General features: G+C 46.3%; 1 protein-coding gene across 2 annotated transcripts in view; it reads right to left on the reverse strand.

Annotated features, from left to right (window-relative positions):
• The window catches only part of ADPRM (ADP-ribose/CDP-alcohol diphosphatase, manganese dependent), a 372,105-nt gene that overhangs the window by 19,794 nt on the left and 332,606 nt on the right, over positions 1–19,705 (reverse strand). The window contains exon 12 of one of the 2 annotated variants that reach the window (XM_067022034.1): positions 3,419–3,574. The gene's annotated coding sequence lies outside the window, so the exon portion shown is untranslated. Of the gene's footprint in view, positions 1–3,295; positions 3,575–19,705 lie in introns of those variants that run through there. The other variant, XM_067022038.1, reaches the window with a different exon arrangement.

A 19,705-nucleotide genomic window follows, 5' to 3' on the forward strand; every position in this document is an offset into this window, starting at 1 on the left:
GATTCTGTTGGTATTCCAAAGGATGGATGGGAGGGTGGAGAATCTAAAGGCAGGAGATCAATGAACCAGCAACTGAAACAGTAGACGAGAGAAATAAATGCCTCACCAAAGCCTGCTGCTGGGGATGGAGAGGAGGGCTGGGTTCTGAGCCATGTGTCCAAAGTAGAACTGATAGGAGCCCTGAGGGTTGCGTGTGATCACTGGGCGGCCCAGACTTTCAGTGACAGCACCCACGATGCAATGTTTAGAGGAACGATCGCAGCAATGATGAAGCCGAACCCCCCTCCTCTCTGTGTTCCGGCACTGACTGCTGGTCTGACTTCTGAACATCAAACTTGCTTCTGCTTCTGCTTTGCCCTCTACACCTGGCGTGCTCAGCTCCACGTTATTACAGAGCGGGGTCCTCACCCTCCAGGTACTGTTAAAGGCTGGATCGTGCTCTCCCGAAATTCATAAGTTGAAGTCCTGGCACCTACTGCATCAGAGTGTGACCTTATTGGGAAACAGAGTCATTGCAGACACAGTTAATTAAATTAGGATGAGGCCGTACTGGGTTAGGGTGGGCCCCCAATGCAATGTGACTGGTGTCCTTATAAAAAGGGGAAATTGGGAGATAGATGGGCACACAGGGAGAATGCCATGTGAAGATGTAGGCGGAGGTCGGGGTGACACCTCTTCAAACCAAAGAGTGGCAAAGCTGGCCAGCAAACCTCCAGAAGCTAGGAGAGAGGCACGGACCAGATCCTCCTCCACGGCCCTCTGAGGGGACAACTCTGCCAACTTCTTGATCTTGGACTCCTGGGCCCCAGAACTGCGAGACGGTACATTTCTGTTATTTAACCCTCACACCCAGTCTGCGGTACTTTTTCACAGCAGCTCCAGGAAACAAATACAAGTCTCAATTCAAACTACAACTCCTGGGAGAGGCCGACCACGCAATATAAAAGAGTGCCTGCCCCCACCACATTCCTTTGCTTTATTGTTTTTACAACATTTAACATTACCTTAAGTTATCTTGTTAATGTATTTATTTATTTGTTTTTGTCTATTCCTTCCAGCCAGACACACTGTGGTCTGCCACCCTTAGAATGTATGTCCTTGACACTGGGGGATGTTTCTGGGACTTTGCTGTGTCTCCAGATTTTAGAACAATCTGGCAATAGCGGACCATCAATACACGTTTCACTGAACGGATGAACACATAGGCAAACATCAGTCGTGACATTAAAGCTGACTCGAATGTCAATTACAACTCAAGAATTCTCATTTGCCCTCCGGAGAGTGCGAAACCTGGGATGTCTGTCTTCCAGGGCAGAATCATCTGGAGGCTCCTTCACTCAAATGTCTGAGCTGGGATGACCTGAAGAGCAGCGCTGCCACCAGAACACCTGCATGGGCCTCTCCAGGTGACTTGGCTTCCACACGCCAGGGCTGCCTTAGCTTAGCTGGACCTAGAAGGCAGCCTAGGACGCCAAGTGCGAGTGCGCCAGAGAACAAGCTAGAAACTGCATTGCCCTTTGTGTCCCAGTATAAAGTCACACGATGTTGACTTCACTGTAATCGCACTGCAAAGCAGCCATAAGCCCGTCCAGATTGACGGAGGGAGGGGACACGGCCCCCACCTCTTGAAGGCATGGAGGCAAGATTATATTACAGAGGAGGAGACGGGATGGGAGACAGTGTGCCACAGCTATTTGGGGAAAATAGAGTTTGCCACAGATTCCAACTCAAAGCCTGACTCTTGGGTCTTACTCCAAGAGATTCTGATTTGTGCGTCTCAGTCCAAGACTGGAAAACCTTCTGGGCATCCTGGGAATGCGTATTTTTAACAAGCATTTCAGGTGTTTCTGCTGCTGAGATCCACAGCCCCACCGCCTAACAACTGTACTTAAGGCCTGTCGAAAGCCTCTCGACAGCTGGATTTAGATGCACAAGCCAGTTCACTGTTGGGGTCTCCCCAAGAATAGAAAAGACAGAGATGCAAGAAGCTGAAAGGCCGAGGCTCCTAAATCCATAAAAACAAGATTTTAATGTAACAATAGATATATTGAGGTTAAAAATGACCACATTGACATGTAAATTGTAAAATCCGCTTTGGTGAAAAATTGCAGAATGTAAGTTATGCTCTTACTAATGCAACTGCGCTCAATCCCTGCCTAATGAAATCCTCCTAGCCCTAAGTTAGGAACTGACAGTCAATCCCTCTCCAATATCACAGACTTTCTTGGGGTGTACTTGCGCTTTCTGTAATCGCTGTGCTTTAAAAACCCCTCCAGTTGCCATTTTTTTAGAAGAGCTACCCCAGTTCTCACCTTAGCTTTTGGGTTAATACTGGTTTTTCTTGTTCATTGCTCTCTGATTCATATGCACCCCCTGCCCTTTGGACAGAGTCAAGGTACCACAAACCAATACGACCTCCTTGATTACAGTTCTTAGGGTTACCTTATTCTGAATTTGGGTTTTTCTGTAACAGGTTACAAACCAATCCCAAATCACTTGCAGGCCTTTTGTGAGAAATTATAATGGCTTGCCTCACATAACATTTTTTTTAAGTGCTGTTAATTCCCTGAAAAGGTTTGAATCCGATTTCTTTCCAGAAAGCGTCTTTGAATTGACGACTTTCTGCCCACCTCCCACTGGTCTTAATCTTGTAAACATAACCTGGATACAGCAGTGAAGCCCTTAAGACTTAGGGTGGATCCCTTGCGGTTTGGTAAGGGCGCGGGGCTGTGTACAAGCGTCTCCTGACGCAGGTTGTTACGAGACTCAGAGGTACGTCCAAAGAGCTCTGAAGATGGGAGCTAGGGAAGGAAAGGAGCTGGGTCAGTTCTGAGGCAAGTGGAGGGAGGGAGATACAGGATCAGGGACCTGCCACACGCTAGGGGCCAGGAGAGGCAGAGCTGAGCCGGTGATGGCTGTTAGCCGAAGTAAAGCAAAGCCAGGGAGGATGAGAACAGATCCAGGTAGCCAGGAGAGTCACAAGCGGTCCTTCTGTGGATGAGAAGCCTTTGGCCGATGGGCCCCCTGTCTTTAGGAAGTAGCTGGGAAGCCCTCGACGGTACGGGGTGACTGGGATCCCGTCGCTGCTGGCGCGGGCTCAGAGCACGTGGGTGTGGGGACCCTGTCTCTGCAGAACAACCTTGGCCGGGCGTTCGTGGGCTGTCCTGGGTGACTCAACACCAGTTGGCCAGACTCACGGCCCAAATGTTTCCCTCGTCCTCCCCTTTGGCTCCCACAACTATGGACTCAGGAAGGAGGGATCTTCATGGGTTTTTTTTTTTTTTTTTTTTTGCGGGGGGGCGTCAGTGGGGAGAGCATCTCTGAGTCACCTACAGGATGCTGCCCTTTATGAAGTTAATTAGGACTTCGGCTGTTTATGCTAATGCTTGTCATCGTGATTACTGTAGAGATTACTTACGGCTCTGAAGGGAATACTCTCGGCAAATCTGTGTTGTTTTCCTCTTTATCGTGGCAGCCTTCCTCGTTTTCCTCTCTTCTTTTTGAAGTAGCCTCACCCACCTGCTTTCCACCTTCTCCTTCTCTTCTTCCATTTCCTCCTTCTCTCCGCACTTCCCTGTTTAGAATAACAAAGTCACAGAACATCAGGGACAACGGGAAGTTGAACCAAGACCACCTCATCAAACCTCGAGCCTTAACACTTGAGCAAACTGCATCCAGAGACAGGAGGCGACAGCTGTGGCCAGGCGGCTGGCTAGTGACAGATCCAAGCAGAATACCCAGGAGTCCTGGGGCCATGCGATGTTCCATTTGCTGCTTCAAACAGCTGCACCTTCCTGTTTTCCTTTTCTCTCATTGCCTGCCTTCCTCCCTCCTCTTTCTGACTCTAAGAAAGATGGGTAAGCCCCTGAGAGCTCCCAGAACAAGAAAAGCTATGTGTTTGTAGTGAGAAGGGCTTATAAGGGGCAAGAACTGCAGGCCAGAAACAGCCATCTGAGGCCCCTACGGGCTCCGTGCCCAAACAGAGACCCACACCTCCCTTCCCCTCTGGCACGGAGCCCTGGAGGGGTCATTCTGACTTGCAGAGTGAAAATTGGTTGCTCGGTGATGGCTCAGGCCAGGAGCCACTGAATCCCAACCGGCTGCCATGGACATTATTGCAAATAGCAACTTTTCTGCTGCAAATGAAGCTGCTGATGAAACGCTGGTTTCCAGCCGAGGGCCTCCAACTGCGTGTGAATTGTTTGCAGGTAAGCGCACTGCAAGGGTGGCCCTTTCCTAGTCATTTCTCTTTCCGATCTTTGCCAAGGTCATGGTTGATGCTGAGGAGCGTCCTGGGAATTCACCCCCACAGACCAGGGTCCCAGAAGTCCCAGCCTCTGCTGTTCCTTCTCTGTATAGTGTGCGATGAGAAACTCCCAAAATGCGTGAATTAAAAGGAAGCCCGGGGCTTCCCTGGTGGCGCGGTGGTTGAGAGCCCGCCTGCCGATGCAGGGGACGCGGGTTCGTGCCCCGGTCCGGGGAGGATCCCACATGCCGCGGAGCGGCTGGGCCCGTGAGCCATGGCCGCTGAGCCTGAGCGTCCGGAGCCTGTGCTCCGCAACGGGAGAGGCCACAACAGTGACAGGCCCGTGTGCCGCCAAAAAAAAAAAAAAAAAAAAAAAAAAATTGCCCTCATTTAACTATTTGGTCTTCAATTTTACACTCGTATTTTTTCAACTTATATACAAGGCATCATAGTTTAGTGGAAAAGGTACTGGAGATCAGGGTACAGACTCCAAGATGCTGTTTTGGGTGCCCTATGACAAGCTTCTTCACCTCCCAGGCCCACAGTTTATCCATTTGTAAGTCAAGGGTGTTGGAGTCCAGGAGCTCCTTATTCTTTTCTAGTCTAATACTCTGAATTTTATTTGAAACTGTGACCATGTTAGATCAAGAGAATGGATGCTATACACTTTCTCAGACGTAACAGTAATACATTTTGCTTGTAGGCTGCACTGCCAGATTCCTGTGAAAAGGAAGAACTCAGGGCCTTGCTTATGACTGAGTTCTTGCCATTGACTTTTTGTAATTGGATGTGTCCAATTACAAAATTGTTTTAAATACCCAGAAAAAAGAATTAGTCAAAATAATAACATATAGTCTTCTTAGATGTAACCACTGTTAACATTTTGGTGTATCCTTTTGGTCTTTGTCCATTTCATAGCCTATTTGGCTACATTAGTATTTTGAAAGAGCTTTTGAAAATTCTATTACGTGAAGGAGATAAAAAATAAACTTATGTCTCCGCTCAGACCACCAGAAAAGAATCAGTGTTTTCCCTCAGTCCTCATCCATTGCCCTGGGGGACAGGAAGCGCTCACACCCCACACCACGGCTGCCATGCACAGGCGGCCCTGCCTCACCCACCCCTCAGGCTCCTCCAGGATTTTCTAGGGAGCCTGATGGAGTTGATGTATTGTAACTAGCTTGCCCTTCTGACCCCCTTACCTTATCTGTACAGACAGAGAAAGGCACTCCGGCCTTCATACAAAAGTTAGAACATTGTTTCTAAAAGTGTCTTCCAGGAAAATGTTTGTCCAATAAGAGACTCCATCAAATGGCTACCACTGTCAATGATGTCCGGGAAACGCAGCCTACCAGAGCCACTTCCTGGAAACTTGCCATACACCCAGCCTATTTGAGTGTCTGAGTACTGACACAGTAAATAAACCTCTTAATCTTTATTTAATCCTGTTTTCATAATATATTTGACCACAGAAGCCTCTTTTTGCTCATCACCCTTACAGCTCACAAAACTCTTCCTTGTCACCCCTTTATGGGGGACACTGAGACCCTAAAGGAAGGGAAATGGCCAAGGCTGGCCCAGCGGCTAATCTGGAAAGAAGATAAAGTTTGCTTAAGATGCACTCCTCTCTCACTGTCTGGACCCCTCTCACCTCCCAGGGTCAGAGCCCTCCTTGCTCTCTTTCAACATCAAACCACCAGCCTCTACTCGCCACTGCCTCATTTCATCCACACGAGGGCTGGATTAGTGGCTGCACGTGTCAACTCATGCTGTAGCCGTCGGTCTGAGCAGGGGACTTAGCCACCCCCCCAGGGGGACAGGATGCCACATCAAGGGACATGTAAGCCCCTATTTGTAAAAAATACTGCTGAAGAAGAGAATGTCAAACCAAAGACAAACAAGAACCTATACCTGAAAATGATGTATTTCAGAATCAAGGACAAATTATTAAGATATAATTAGGCACTTTCAATAGAGTATAAGAAGTCATTATTTCTCTGACGCATAATTCAGATATCCTTAAGGAGAGAAAGGACTGAATGAAAAGAGAGCAGGATAAGACGAAAAAGGAGATGGACAGATACGGCCAAGGAAGGTTCCTAGCCCTTCATTCTAGCGCTACCATCGTTAACACTGCCGTGTGGAGACAACAAGCACGTAGGAAACCAGGGGAGAGAGAACTCAGACAGTAGTGAACACAATTACAATAATGAGAAACGTACTGTCACGCCAACCATTGATGTTCACGCCACACAGCTGCTGATTCTGCACACAAGCAGAAGGAAGGAAAAAATCTGCTATGACCCTACCACCCACTTCATTACCATTAACTGTCGAGTGTACGTCCTTTGAAGCTTCACGATGCCCATATGTTCAACACGATCTTGATCACATGCTACAGTTTAAACTGTATAGACTTACCATTTGAAATGCCCCCTGTTTTCTGATATGAAAAGTAGATACTCACTGTAGACAGTTTTGGAAAGCACAAACATACAATGAAGAAACTGTTAGAACAGTCTGAATGTCCATCGCTTACACATAACATTGCTAGCATTGGGTGAATATCCTATAGTATTACAAATCTTTATTGTCTTTCTTGATGATAGCAGGTTTATAATCATATTGTAACAACAAAAATATACAAAGTAGAAAGTGAAGTCCCTTGCTATACACCCTCCCCAAAATGACCACTGATAAAAGTTTTCTGTCTATTCTCCCGGAATTCTTCCTAAGCATAGACATATGTGTATGTTTCTTTGCTAATTTTTTATAAAATTGGATTATAGTATATATTCACTTCTCCCATCTTCTTTTTGTATTTAGCACCATGATGTGGCAATACTGTTATTTATTTTACAAAGGTTCCAATTGATTCATCTTTAGGTTTCTTCCCATAACCCTGTTACCAACAAACCTGCAAGGTTTTACCTGTGTCTTTTCACACTTGCTTAAGTACCTATGTAGAAACCATAAGGTCAAAAGGCTCACAATTTTTAAATGTTGATAAAATGCACATTTGTAATCTGAAAATATACTGCCTTCAAAGGGAGAGTTCCAGCCCCACTCTCACCAACAGTGTATGAGATTGCCTGTCTGCACAATAATGAATATTTTAAAATATTTTTAATATTTGAAAATAGGATCGCTGAAGAATCGTAGCGTTATTTTAATTTGCATTGATTTCATGACTGGTGAGGCAGTGTATCTTCTGTTTATGGTCATTTTCACTTATTCTGTAATTGCTATTCTTACTCTTTTCCCACTTTCTTTTGTACTGTTTCCTGTTGTCTTATTTACGTGTAGAAACACTCTACAGATGTCAACCTCAATATTACGTGTTAAATAAACATAAAATTTCCACTCAAGTTCCTGGACAATAAAAATATCAGCATATTGCTTTATGGATAATTTGGTTTTTTGGTAGTGAAAAGTAGAGATTTTTCTTTTTTAATTAATTAATTTATTTTTGGCTGTGTTGGGTCTTTGTTTCTGTGCGAGGGCTTTCTCCAGTTGCGGAGAGCGGGGGCCACTCTTCATCGCAGTGCACGGGCGTCTCACTATTGTGGCCTCTCTCGTTGTGGAGCACAGGCTCCAGACGCCCAGGCTCAGTAGTTGTGGCTCACGGGCCCAGTTGCTCCGCGGCATTGTGGGATCTTCCCAGACCATGGCTCGAACCCGTGTCCCCTGCATTGGCAGGCAGATTCTCAACCACTGCGCCACCAGGGAAGCCCGAGATTTTTGATTTAGTAGTTCTGGTGTGATGTGCTAAATGAGTAAATAATTTAACGAACAAATGGCACGACAAAACAATACCAGATACCACTGTAAACGATCCACAAACTTGTCAAGAATTGTGAGGTGGAAAATATGGCAAAAGAGAAAACATCCGTTCTGGAAAAATACATCTCCCAGAATGACAGTACTTTCTAAAGAGAGTTCTGTAGAGACAAATTTTCCCCACAGGATTCAGAATCCACCTGAACGTAAAGACTCGAATTCCTAATTCAGGAACTAGATTGAGTAAGGAAACACTTTCAAGCCCCTTTTATACTGTAACAGGATTAGCGGTGGGGGGAAGGGACAGACCCTAACCCCCTACGCGCGCGCGCACACACACACACACACACACACACACACACACACACACACACACTCACACTCACTGGGGCAAGGACAAGAACTCAGTGTTCCCTTAGATGCAGAACTTGAGTTTCTAACCCAGAGTGAAGATACTGAAGACGGAAGAAAGGCATTTCTACTATTTTCAAGTAGACAGCCTCAGCCATGGCATCACACAGGTGGTCAGCCAGGATTACTCTCGATCCCCCACGAGCAGCCCTGAGGCACAGGGAAGTTTTCTCCAGCGGTGTCAATAGGGTTGGCTGCCAAACTTGGACGGCTTTTTTGCTCTCTTCATAGGCATTTCAGTGAGGAAGTTAGAGCGATTGTTCAGGGCTGCCACATAGAGCCATTTAACTTTTTGAGAGGCAGGGAGAATGAAGCTTGCATATGTGTCCTTGTTTCTACGTAGGGAGGTGTCTGTGTGAACTTGCAGTTAAAGCGTAAAAAATATTCAGAAAAGCACACAACGATCGAGATCAATTAATTTCACAAACTTCACACAGCAATGTAACCAGCACTCAAATCAGGAAACAATATCACCAGCACCGCAGAAGTCTCACTTTCCTGACTGCTAACGCCATTCATGAGTTCTGCCTGTTTTTGACTTTCATATAAATAAAATTATATATATATATATATATACACAGCGGTAATTTGCTCATTCTCATCACTGTATAGTATTCCATTGTGTGAAGGAACTACTTTTTTTTTTTTTTTTTTTTTTCTGTATGCGGGCCTCTCACTGTTGTGGCCTCTCCCGTTGCGGAGCACAGGCTCCGGACGCGCAGGCCTAGCGGCCATGGCTCACGGGCTTAGTTGCTCCGCGGCATGTGGGATCTTCCCGGACCGGGGCACGAACCCGTGTCCCCTGCATCGGCAGGCGGATTCTCAACCACTGCGCCACCAGGGAAGCCCTACTATTTTTTTTTTAAACATCTTTATTAGAGTATAACTGCTTTACAGTGTTGTGCTAGTTTCTGCTGTACAACAAAGTGAATCAGCTCTATGTATACATGTATCCCCATATCTCCTCCCTCTTGTGTCTCCCTCCCTCCCACCCCCCCATCCCACCCCTCTAGGTGGTCACAGAGCACCGAGCTGATCTCCCTGTGCTGTGCGGCGGCTTCCCACTAGCTGTCTATTTTACGTTTGATAGTGGATATATGTCCAAGCCACTCTCTCACTTCGTCCCAGCTTCCCCTTCCCCCTCCCCGTGTCCTCAAGTCCATTCTCTACATGTGCGTCTTTTGAATGTACTACTATTTATCCATTCTATTGATGTTGGGCATTTGGTGACTTTTCCATTATGAATAGTGCTGCTATAAGCATTCTGCTACATGTCTGTGGATGAAAAGATGTGTATGCACAGGAGTGGAATTACTGGGTCACAGACTATGCACATATTCAACTCTACAAGGTAATGGCAAAGAATTTTCCAAAGTGGTGCACTGCATTCCCACCATCCGCGTATGAGAGTTCCAGAAAAACAAAAATTTTGGCCGCTGGGGAAATTATCCCCTCCCCGACTGGAGGAATGCTTATAGCACTTCTCCACCCTGTCGGCCTTCACTGTGAGAGGAAGAGGAATAACTGTCTGGTTGGTGAGTCTGGAAGAAGACCCGTAGCATGCTTAGCTCAGTCCCTTCTCTCTGCTCCTTTGAGAGTCAGTCAGCCAGCCAGAGCACACATTCTCTGCCTTTCCACGCTTTAAGCTTAAGAGACACTGTCCTGTGGGGAGCCTGTGGTTGGAAATCTGTGCCCGTGACTGGGGGCACTTGTATCCCATAAAGAGGGACATATTGAGATGACCATTGCAGACAAACACAGAAGCATTTCCTTCCAGCCCAGGCAACTGGGGTACTCTTATGTTAGAGTGGGGGTGGTGGTCAAAACAGAAACAGACAATGGAAACAGAGTTTTGACTTTTGGATTTCTAAAGCCAGGACTCAGGGTATAAGACCAATAGACTTGGGCCTTCCCTGTTGGTGCAGTGGTTGAGGGTCCGCCTGCCGATGCAGGGGACACGGGTTCGAGCCCTGGTCCGGGAAGATCCCACGTGCCGTGGAGCAACTAAGCCCGTGCGCCACAACTACTGAGCCTGTGGTCCTCAACAAGAGAAGCCACCGCAATGAGAAGCCCACACACCGCAACAAAGAGTAGCCCCCGCCTGCCGCAACTAGAGAAAGCCCGTGCGCAGCAACGAAGACCCAACACCGCCAAAAATAAAAGTAAATAAATAAATAAATTTATATTTTTAAAAAAAGATCAATAGACTTAGAAGAATATGCAAAACAGGTTTCCCAGTCCCAGACTAGAAAAAGATACCATGGGTCTCGAGCAAACAGATAGGATCTGAGCCACTCAGAAGGGACTGTCCATCCTATGCCTGAGGGAGCCCCATCTGTCCCCAGTACCAGAGTGGCGTGTGAGAGCTGAGTCACCACCTGAAGATCTTCCCTTCCCATTCCTGTGAGAAGCAAACACCCGTGGACCACAGAGCTGTGACAATTTCCATCTGTTTGCCATCCTGTGAGTAATTTTCACAGACAGCTGCCAGAACATTGCCTGCTGACTAGGAGTGATGTCCAGCTGCATTTTGACACTCTGTGCAGTCTTCCTCCACTTTGAGTCCTCTTAGAATGACCCAGGACTCTTGGAAGCTCTTTAAGATGAAGATGATGGTGGTTTAGAAGCCAAACCCTATGTTCTTAGTTAAAGTGGGGCTGAATCTGGACCAATCTAAGATTTATCCCTACTGTTCCCAGGAATAAAACACTCATCACATCTTCTTAGACTTCTTCATATCCCTTGAATCGTCCAATCCAAGGAATTGTGGGTTTAGATGACCCTCGATAGAATATATTTTTGTGGGGCTTAATAGCATATGTTTGAAATTTAATGGTGCTCTGCCTCTCGAATCAATGGGCCACATGATCATTACAGATTATGTTCTGATACTTAGTTCCTAAATCAACTCTGGCCAGGCTAGACGCAACAGATGTCTCTGTATCTTTGGTTTCGGGTACTGAGGTTTCCATGTTAAGAAACATAATTACTTTTTTAAATGAAGAAACCAAACTTTAGAAATCCTCCCCAAACACAGCAGGCAGTGATTGGTAGTGATATGTGCCTTCAACTCCCAGATCAGGGCATATGTGGAGAAAATGAAACACAGCACATAGTTAAGTGATTAAGAACTCTGACTTTGAAGTTTGGCACTTTTTACCTATACGACATTGAATAATTCACTAACTTCTCTATCCCTCAGTTTTTGTCATTTGTGCAATGGGGACAATAAAGTTTCTGTCACAAAGAGTTGTTCTGAAATTCAATGAGATGGTGTCTGTAAAGGGCTTAGAAAAGTCTGTAGCACAGAAAAAATAATCAATATATGGTGGTTATAATTCTGGAGAGTTGAGCTACACTGTAACTTTCGAAACCTAAACCATCATCATTTATTCAACTGAAGTTGTGAAGGTTATCTGGCCTGAAAGCTAGAACTATGAACCACTGGGTGGCGGGACTTCCTTGCAGAGGCCAGGAAAAAGGAAGGTTATGAGGGCTTCCCTGGTGGCGCAGTGGTTGAGAGTCCGCCTGCCGATGCGGGGGACGCGGGTTCATGCCCCGGTCCGGGAAGATCCCACATGCCGCGGAGCGGCTGGGCCCGTGAGCCGTGGCCGCTGAGCCTGTGCGTCCGGAGCCTGTGCTCCGCAACGGGAGAGGCCCGCATACCACCAAAAAAAAAAAAAAAAAAAAATCCAGCAAAATATATTTTCTGAGTGTATCCTATATGCCAGATGCTGAAGATATGGTGGTGACCAAGACAGACGGGGCCCCTGATCTCATGGACCGTATATTCTAGAGCAAGGAGAATGAAACATGTCAGCGTATGACTAACATCAGTTTGGACGGTGAGAGGGGCAGTGGGCAGCCGTGGATACAAGCTGGGTCTCTAGGCTGTGACTGCTGAGGTTCAATTCCTGGCAACTTCACTTGTTAGTTGGGTGGCCTGGGTCAATCACTTAACCATTACAGAATGGGTCCTGATGTATGAAATGGCGATTCTAATAGGATCCCTCTGCTATGAAGCATTGGAGTTGAGCCTGTTCCCCAGGAGGCAGCCACGTGAAGACGGCGCAGAACGACTTGATCAGTGGGAACAGCAAGTGCAAATGTCCTGTGATGGAAACAAACAAGCTTAAAGGATTCTCATTACTAAAGGAAGGCCTGTGTGTCTGGCATAGACTGAGAAAGGGCAGCAGTGATAAAAGATGGGATCCGGCAAGGAGGCAGGCACCAGATTGTGAGGACTCACCGGCCACGTTGAGAACTCTGGATTTTATTCTAATTAATTAGGCTTTAACCTCTGCCTGGAGTGGTTTCTCCTCACCTGGCACCACATTTTCGAAAGAGAACGTACTGAAATCCTATTCATCTTTCCAACTCTGTTCTAATGTCATGTCTTCTACAAAGTCCCATAACCCACCAGAAAAACCAGCTCCTCCCTGGCACTTTGATCAGCCTATTTGTCGTGTACACGTTTGCCTCCTATGTTCATTTTGAGTGCCTGGGGCCAGGGACTGCGTCCCATTCACTTCAGAATCACCTATCAAAGTGCGTGGCACACATAAATAGTCTTTGGTTGACTGAGAGGATGAATAAATGATATCGGCTTGGGTCCTTTAGTCGGATTTGCCAATTGAAAATCTGGACCCAGAAGGAACAATCTATAGCTCAGATAGATTTCACCTGGAGCAAAAAGGGACCCTGAGAACAGCAGGAAGAATGAGAGGACGCAGAAGGGAGGAGGCTTGTGATGGGACTCCGCGTACTTTGATAGAGAGGCCATACCTGTTTTCCTCAGTTCCAACCCTCGCTCTTACTGTGTGAGCTTGGGAAGTTACTCAACCAAAATTACTCTGTGAAAACCACCAGGCCCCACTTATCCGGAAGGTAGACTGCTGACACCCTAATCTCTTTAATGTGGACAACACAAGACAAAAACCCCAAATGAAAACAAAACCCAATAAACCAAAAACTCAAAATAGAAGTTAAAGGAAAACAATCTTAGCCCGAAGAAGTAATCATAAAACCCAGGACCTCAGAGCAAGAGTGACTTCAGGTAATAAATAGCCTATTTATTTCCTTTTCTTCCCTTCCTGCTCTCACCTTCTTCCCCAAATATTTACGGAGCAGCTATCAACTGTCCAACACGGAGATGCTGCTGGGGCAAAAGCAGTAAAAGTGACAGATGTGTCCCTGTTCTCAGGGAATTTCTTTCCTTTTCCCTCCTGCCTCCCTGCCCTCCTCCTAACCTGCCTTTCTTCCTTGCATGCTTCCTTTATTTATTGCAGGAAGAAAAGGCAACAGATTCTGAAATCAAAGTTTTAGAATTCAAATTCTGACTGTGCCAATGAGTAATTGCTCTCTCCCCCCGGTTTTGAAATCACTCTGTCAAACCTTGCCCCAGATACAAGAAGTCATTAGGAAAGCATAAAAGAGGAGGAAACCAGAGGACTGGAGATCTAGGCTGAGGTCTTGGCTGTGGTACTTTGACCTTGGGCAGGTCACGTGACTTCTCCGTCTCTCCATCTCTAAGGGGCAACTACTGTCCTTTTCGACGTTCTGTGTCTCTGGGATAAGTCAGCTAATATCCCCGCCTCCAGTGCTGGGGTATTTGATACAACTGGCAGATGCCACATTCTACCAGCCTGTTACGACACCTCCAGGGAAAGAGCTTTAAAGATTTTCACAAAAAAAACGATCGTTTTCATTTCTCTGATGAAGAGACTGACTTTAAAGCCAGGAAGAGAGAACTATGTGCAATTTGATGGGATTCAGAACATCAAAAGCAGTTGAGTTGGTGTTTGGAACAATCTCTCAGGTCAAATCTAATTTTATCTGAGCTGATGTTACCAAGCTCTTGGTAATTGCTCCCAGCATAACTAGCAATTCCTTGCTATAAGGCTGTGAGCACAGCTGCTGCAGGGCCCCCAGTAGAGGGTCCAGCTGATGGCTTTTGTCTTTGTTGCTCTTGGGGCTGAGGCAATGGGCTAGATTTCAATCTTGGGGGCTAGAGGCGGGCAAAACAGAAAGGACACTGGGCTTGAAGTCAGGACCTCTGTCTTCAAATTGTGGCTCTACCACAGAGCCCCAGAGATTCTACTTCCCGAGGACTCTTCCACTTGAGCTCGACACTTTTGTGTACTGGTTCCCTGAAGACTTTGTGATGGAAGAGGGATGGAGAGAAGTTTGGGGTTGTGGAGAGTGGGGTGCTACCTAGGGTGGGCAAAGGTGACAGAGGCTCAAATGGCACAATGGCTCTGCACGCAGCGATTCCCTTGACTTGGAGAAAAGGTTTGAGCCTGTAAGTTAGGGGTCACTGAGAATTGCAGGAAGCTGCTGGTCAACACCAGCATGGCAACATAACTGGGGAGAAAGGACCTGCAATGGTTAATTTTATGTGTCAACTTGACTGGGTCACAGGGTGACCAGACATTTGGTCAAATGTATCCTGGGTGTTTCTCTGAGGGTGTTTTTGGATGAAATTAACATTTAAATAAGTAGACTGAATAAAGCAGATTGCCCTCCCTAATGCTGGTGGGCCTCGTCCAATCAGTTGAATGTTTAAATAGAACAAAAAGCTGACCCTTCCCCGAGTGAGAGAGAATTCTCCTGCTTGATACGTTGAACTGGGTCATCTGCTCTTCCTGGTCCTACAGCAGCCTGATGGCCTTCAGAGTTGAACTGGGACATCGGCTCTGCAGATTTCGGACTTAGCCTCCATAACTGCGTGAGCAATTTTTATTATTCTTTATCATAAAGCTTAAAATATAATTTCCTATTGATTTTGATTCTGCCCGAATAACATGGGGCACTATATCTGCAGCAGAGTTTCTTACGATCAACAAGGAAAGTTGGGAAGAGAAGTTCAAATAAACACCTTCCGAGTCCCAGGCCACCGCTCACTTGATCATCTGTTTTGAGTCTGGCAGACTCTATCCCCCAACCTCTTGCCAGATGTAGAAGGGAGCAGGTCTACTATTAGCCAAGTGCAGCAGAGTGGCCTCTAACTTTTGGAAGATTTCCTAATCCTTTATCCACATCTTCTTGCCCTACCTGGGTAACAAAGGCTTTTGTTTTCCCATCACAGGCATTCCTAGCCCATCATCTTAGCTCAGAAGCGAGCCTGGCAGATGATAACCTCTCCTCCTCTCATGCACACCCAGATTCCACTTTAGACACTCTGTGACTTCCACCTGGTCCCTGGCTTTTTGAGTGAAACATCCACAAAGTACATGGGGACGCCCAAGGGGCTAGTTTCTGGGCTATAGGCAGAAGGTATAAGCAGAAGTAATTTTATCTGCAGGGAGTAATGTTTTGATATTTATGTGTGTGATTTAGTTTGATTTCTCTTACCCTCTACCTTTCTCTTCATTACTGAAGAAAAAGTTTTCCATATATACTGTTCGTAGGGTACCGATGTACAAAGTGAACAAAACAGTCAAATTCAGGGCTTTGGAACTTCTAATTAATCTATAGCAGATATAATACCCTTGAGTATCATACATCTTTATTTCAAGAACCAGGTGCTTGGAAAGGAAAAAAAAAAAAAAAGATGTTTTGAATTCTAGAAAGCTTGGTTAAAAGATCAAGAGGTGAAGCCTGGAGAAAGAGGGCACACTTTATTCATAAACAAGAGATGACAAAGAGGAGCTTGGAGAAGAGCTAAACCCTGCCCGGAAAGGAGTAAGAGCGACTGAGTTAGAGGAGAGAAGGCAGCAGTGTAAAAGCATCCTAGATGCAGAAAAGTCTGCACAGCAGAACAAGGCTTGGGGAGGAGCGATGGCAAACCGGAGGCTACAGAGGTGAGTTTTGGAGGGTCAGGGGCCGATGCCCAAGGCTAGGGATCGCCAGCTACACCGCAGCCACCCCTACCGTGGGCATCTGCTCACACCAGGAGGGGACATGCCCCATCCTCCACCCCCTCCGTCCCCTCCCGTGAAATCACCCTCATGTCCAGAAAGCCGAGGCGGGATGAGGGGTAACCTTAAAATTAACTGAGCATTTACGTAAGTGAGATTAAATTTCAGACAGCAGTGAATGAATTGCCTTAAATCAGTAAGATTACATTTTCTACCATCAAGGGGGGGATGAGAGTTTGAGACCTAAACCAAATCATTGTATAGACAGAGTTTTGTCTTTCCACCCCTGATTTTTTTTGACTACAATACTTATTCTCGTCTCTATGCTACTGATGGGAGCAGCCATATTCTGCTGGGCTGCATGTGCTTGTAATCGCAGCTCGCAGATGCTAGGATCATCTTCGGGAGGGGAAGAGATCTGGTTGAAGAGATCTGCTGGACTCGAGGCTGTCCTTCAGAGGCCAGCATTGTACATCCACCATTTCCCCTCTTAAGACTGCCTTTGTTCCTGTTAACTTTATTATCATCACTAGTTACTATTATTGACTGAGACTGTACCATTTCCCAGTCACTGTGCTAAGTGCTGTGCTTAGATGCTTACACTTTTGTTTGGGTTGTATCAGACTTGACTAAGGTGGCTGTTACCGTCTCTAGTCTATGAATGAGTAAACTGACAAACGTACAGACCGAGTGACTGTTTTTCAATTCCACAGCTTGGGGCTGGCAACAGGATTGAAATGCAAGTATCTCTCACTCTAAATCCCTTGCTCAGAGATGACTCGGTTATACTGAATTGAATTGAATTGATAACATGTACACTCGCCAGAACTGTCTGAAGTGTACGTGTTATCAATTCAATGTACATTGTACATTGTGTGCACCGTACGAGTGTACATCGACTCCCCCGAATCAATCTAATTGTTAAAAATTGAATGAGTAGTTGTCATTTGTTTTGCCTGCCCACCGTCTACATCTGTTTCTAGGTTTGAGAGACTTCCCACTTTGGGGTCTTGGTGGTACAACTATTGGCAACAGCTTTAGGGGAACAGCGGCGAGCAACACTTGGTACAGGCTGAGATTCAAGGGCAAAAGGGTCAGCAGGGGCTTCCCTGGTGGCGCAGTGGTTGGGAGTCCGCCTGCCGATGCAGGGGACGCGGGTTCGTGCCCCGGTCCGGGAAGATCCCACATGCCGCGGAGCGGCTGGGCCCGTGAGCCGTGGCCGCTGCGCCTGCGCGTCCGGAGCCTGTGCTCTGCAACAGGAGAGGCCACGGCAGTGAGGAGCCCGCGTACCGCCCTCCAAAAAAAAAAAAAAAAAAACCAGGGTCATCAGCTTCCCTGGTCTCCCATTGTCCCATCACCCTACAGAGCAGGACTGAGACCTGTCCAAGACCTGCTGGGCACACGATGGGGTCGAATACCAGGCAAGGGCCCTCGCCTACCTTTTGTGCTTTCATTGTATAGGGCAAGCATGAGGGTGATTTTGCAGACCACAGATAAACGAGGTAGCCTGCCTGGTGGACCCCGACCTTCCCCCAAAGGAAGGTGGCCTTGCCTGATAGGATCCGCTCTCTGCTGGAAACTCCCTTGTCCTGCAAAGCCTCTCATTTTGTGCAGCCCTTCAGAGCTCCTTCCTATTTGGTAGATGGGATGCGGCCTGATTCGTGAATCACCGAACAAAGCCAATAAGATCTTTACATTTTACTGGAGTTGAAAGTTGTTTCTTAACGAAAACCAAAATTCAATTCAGTTAATTTACCTCCTATTTGTCTGAGACCACTGATACTCTGAGTTTGCTTCCTGAGCCCCTAGTGGGGTGTAAGGATTGGCTGGTTTGAATGATTTCCATGGACTCTAGGGCATAGGGGCCGTTCTGGTTGTCTGGTACCCGGCCCCCCAGTGGGGTGGCTAGGGCAGGTGGATGGTGGTCTGGAGTGTAAGAGCTCCAAAAAGGAGGTGCTTGGAGAGAATGGGCCCTGGATTGGTTACTTTGACTATGAAAGGTACACTCAGGTGAGTTGTTTGCTATCACTAGGAACTGGCCAGCCCTGGGAGGGGCAATCTCTCCACTGTCAGCAACACCCCAGACGTCAAAGGGTTAGAGTAAAAAGGCATGCTTCTACAAGGTGTCATACAGTTTTATTATAATGGTTAACCGTCGAACAACCTTGCATCTTTGTTCCATAGCCTAAGAGCTCCCAAAGGGATCAAAACTAATAAGAAGGCAGAGGTCCAAAGAGTAAAGACAGTCTTGAGCCGTCACAGAACATCACTGGTGACCTGAAGGAGACTGAGGTCACCAAAGGGCAGCCCAGGGAGAGTGTGGATAGAGATGGAGGCCAGCAGCCCTGGCTGCAGGGTGTGGACTAAAGCTCTGTGAACAGAAGTCTCTTATCCATTGGCCAGATTGCTGAATTGCTAACAAGGAGTGAGAAGTCCTCCAAAGGACGTGGCTTAAATCCCACTACACTCTTCCCTGAACCGCTGGTCTCAGTATCATTTGCTCTCAGTCCTTTCAAGACAAAGACTCTCTGATGTCACCTGGCTGAGTGAGACACGCTTAGATTGCTTTCCAGCTCTACAACTCGTTACCCGAGTGCCTGGTATTTAGTCACCTCTCTGCACCTCTGTTTCTTAAGCTGTAAAACAGGAATAATATTGCTGATTGTAGGCTCTTTATAAGAATTCAGTAAGGTAAAGCACTTACAGAGCCTAATACGTATAGGGGCCCAACAAATTTGGTTTCTTTTCCCTGACTTTGACAAGGCAGTGAAGGTGTTAAAAACTTTTTTAAACTATGAAATATATAGCACACAGGAAAAACTGTGCAAAAAGAAAAGATAGCTCAAAATTTTATCACAAAGCTGGTACTCAGACACCCATGGACCCAACAGCCAGGTAAGAAAATAACATTAGCACCTTAGAAGCCCCATTCATGCCTAAGCCCAAGCGGTGCCCACCCCTCCCTCCTGAAAGGGAACCATTCTCTTGATGTTTATGGTTATCCCGTGTGTGTGTGTGTGTGTGCGCGTGTGTGTGTGTATGTGTATATGTGTGTGTGTGTATGTGTATATGTGTGTGTGTGTATGATATATATATATATATATATATATATATATATATATCTTACATCACATATGCCTATCTAAACTCTACATTTTAGTTTTAGCCACTTCTTAAACTTTGTATAAATGAATTATACAATAATTTTTTGTTGTGTCTGCCTTTTGTTATTCAACGGTGTGTCGTCAGATAGCTTTAAATGTGTTTTCATTGAGAGATTCATGTAGCTGGTGCTTTGTTTTCCTTTCATTGCTCGGTGGTATTTCAATAGATGGATATACCGCCAAGTGGTTTATCCTTTTTTTTTTTTTTTTTTTTTTTTGCGGTACGTGGGCCTCTCACTGCGGTG

The sequence above is a fragment of the Kogia breviceps genome, chromosome 19 (genome assembly GCF_026419965.1).
Source record: "Kogia breviceps isolate mKogBre1 chromosome 19, mKogBre1 haplotype 1, whole genome shotgun sequence".
In the NCBI taxonomy this organism is placed as follows: domain Eukaryota; kingdom Metazoa; phylum Chordata; class Mammalia; order Artiodactyla; family Physeteridae; genus Kogia; species Kogia breviceps.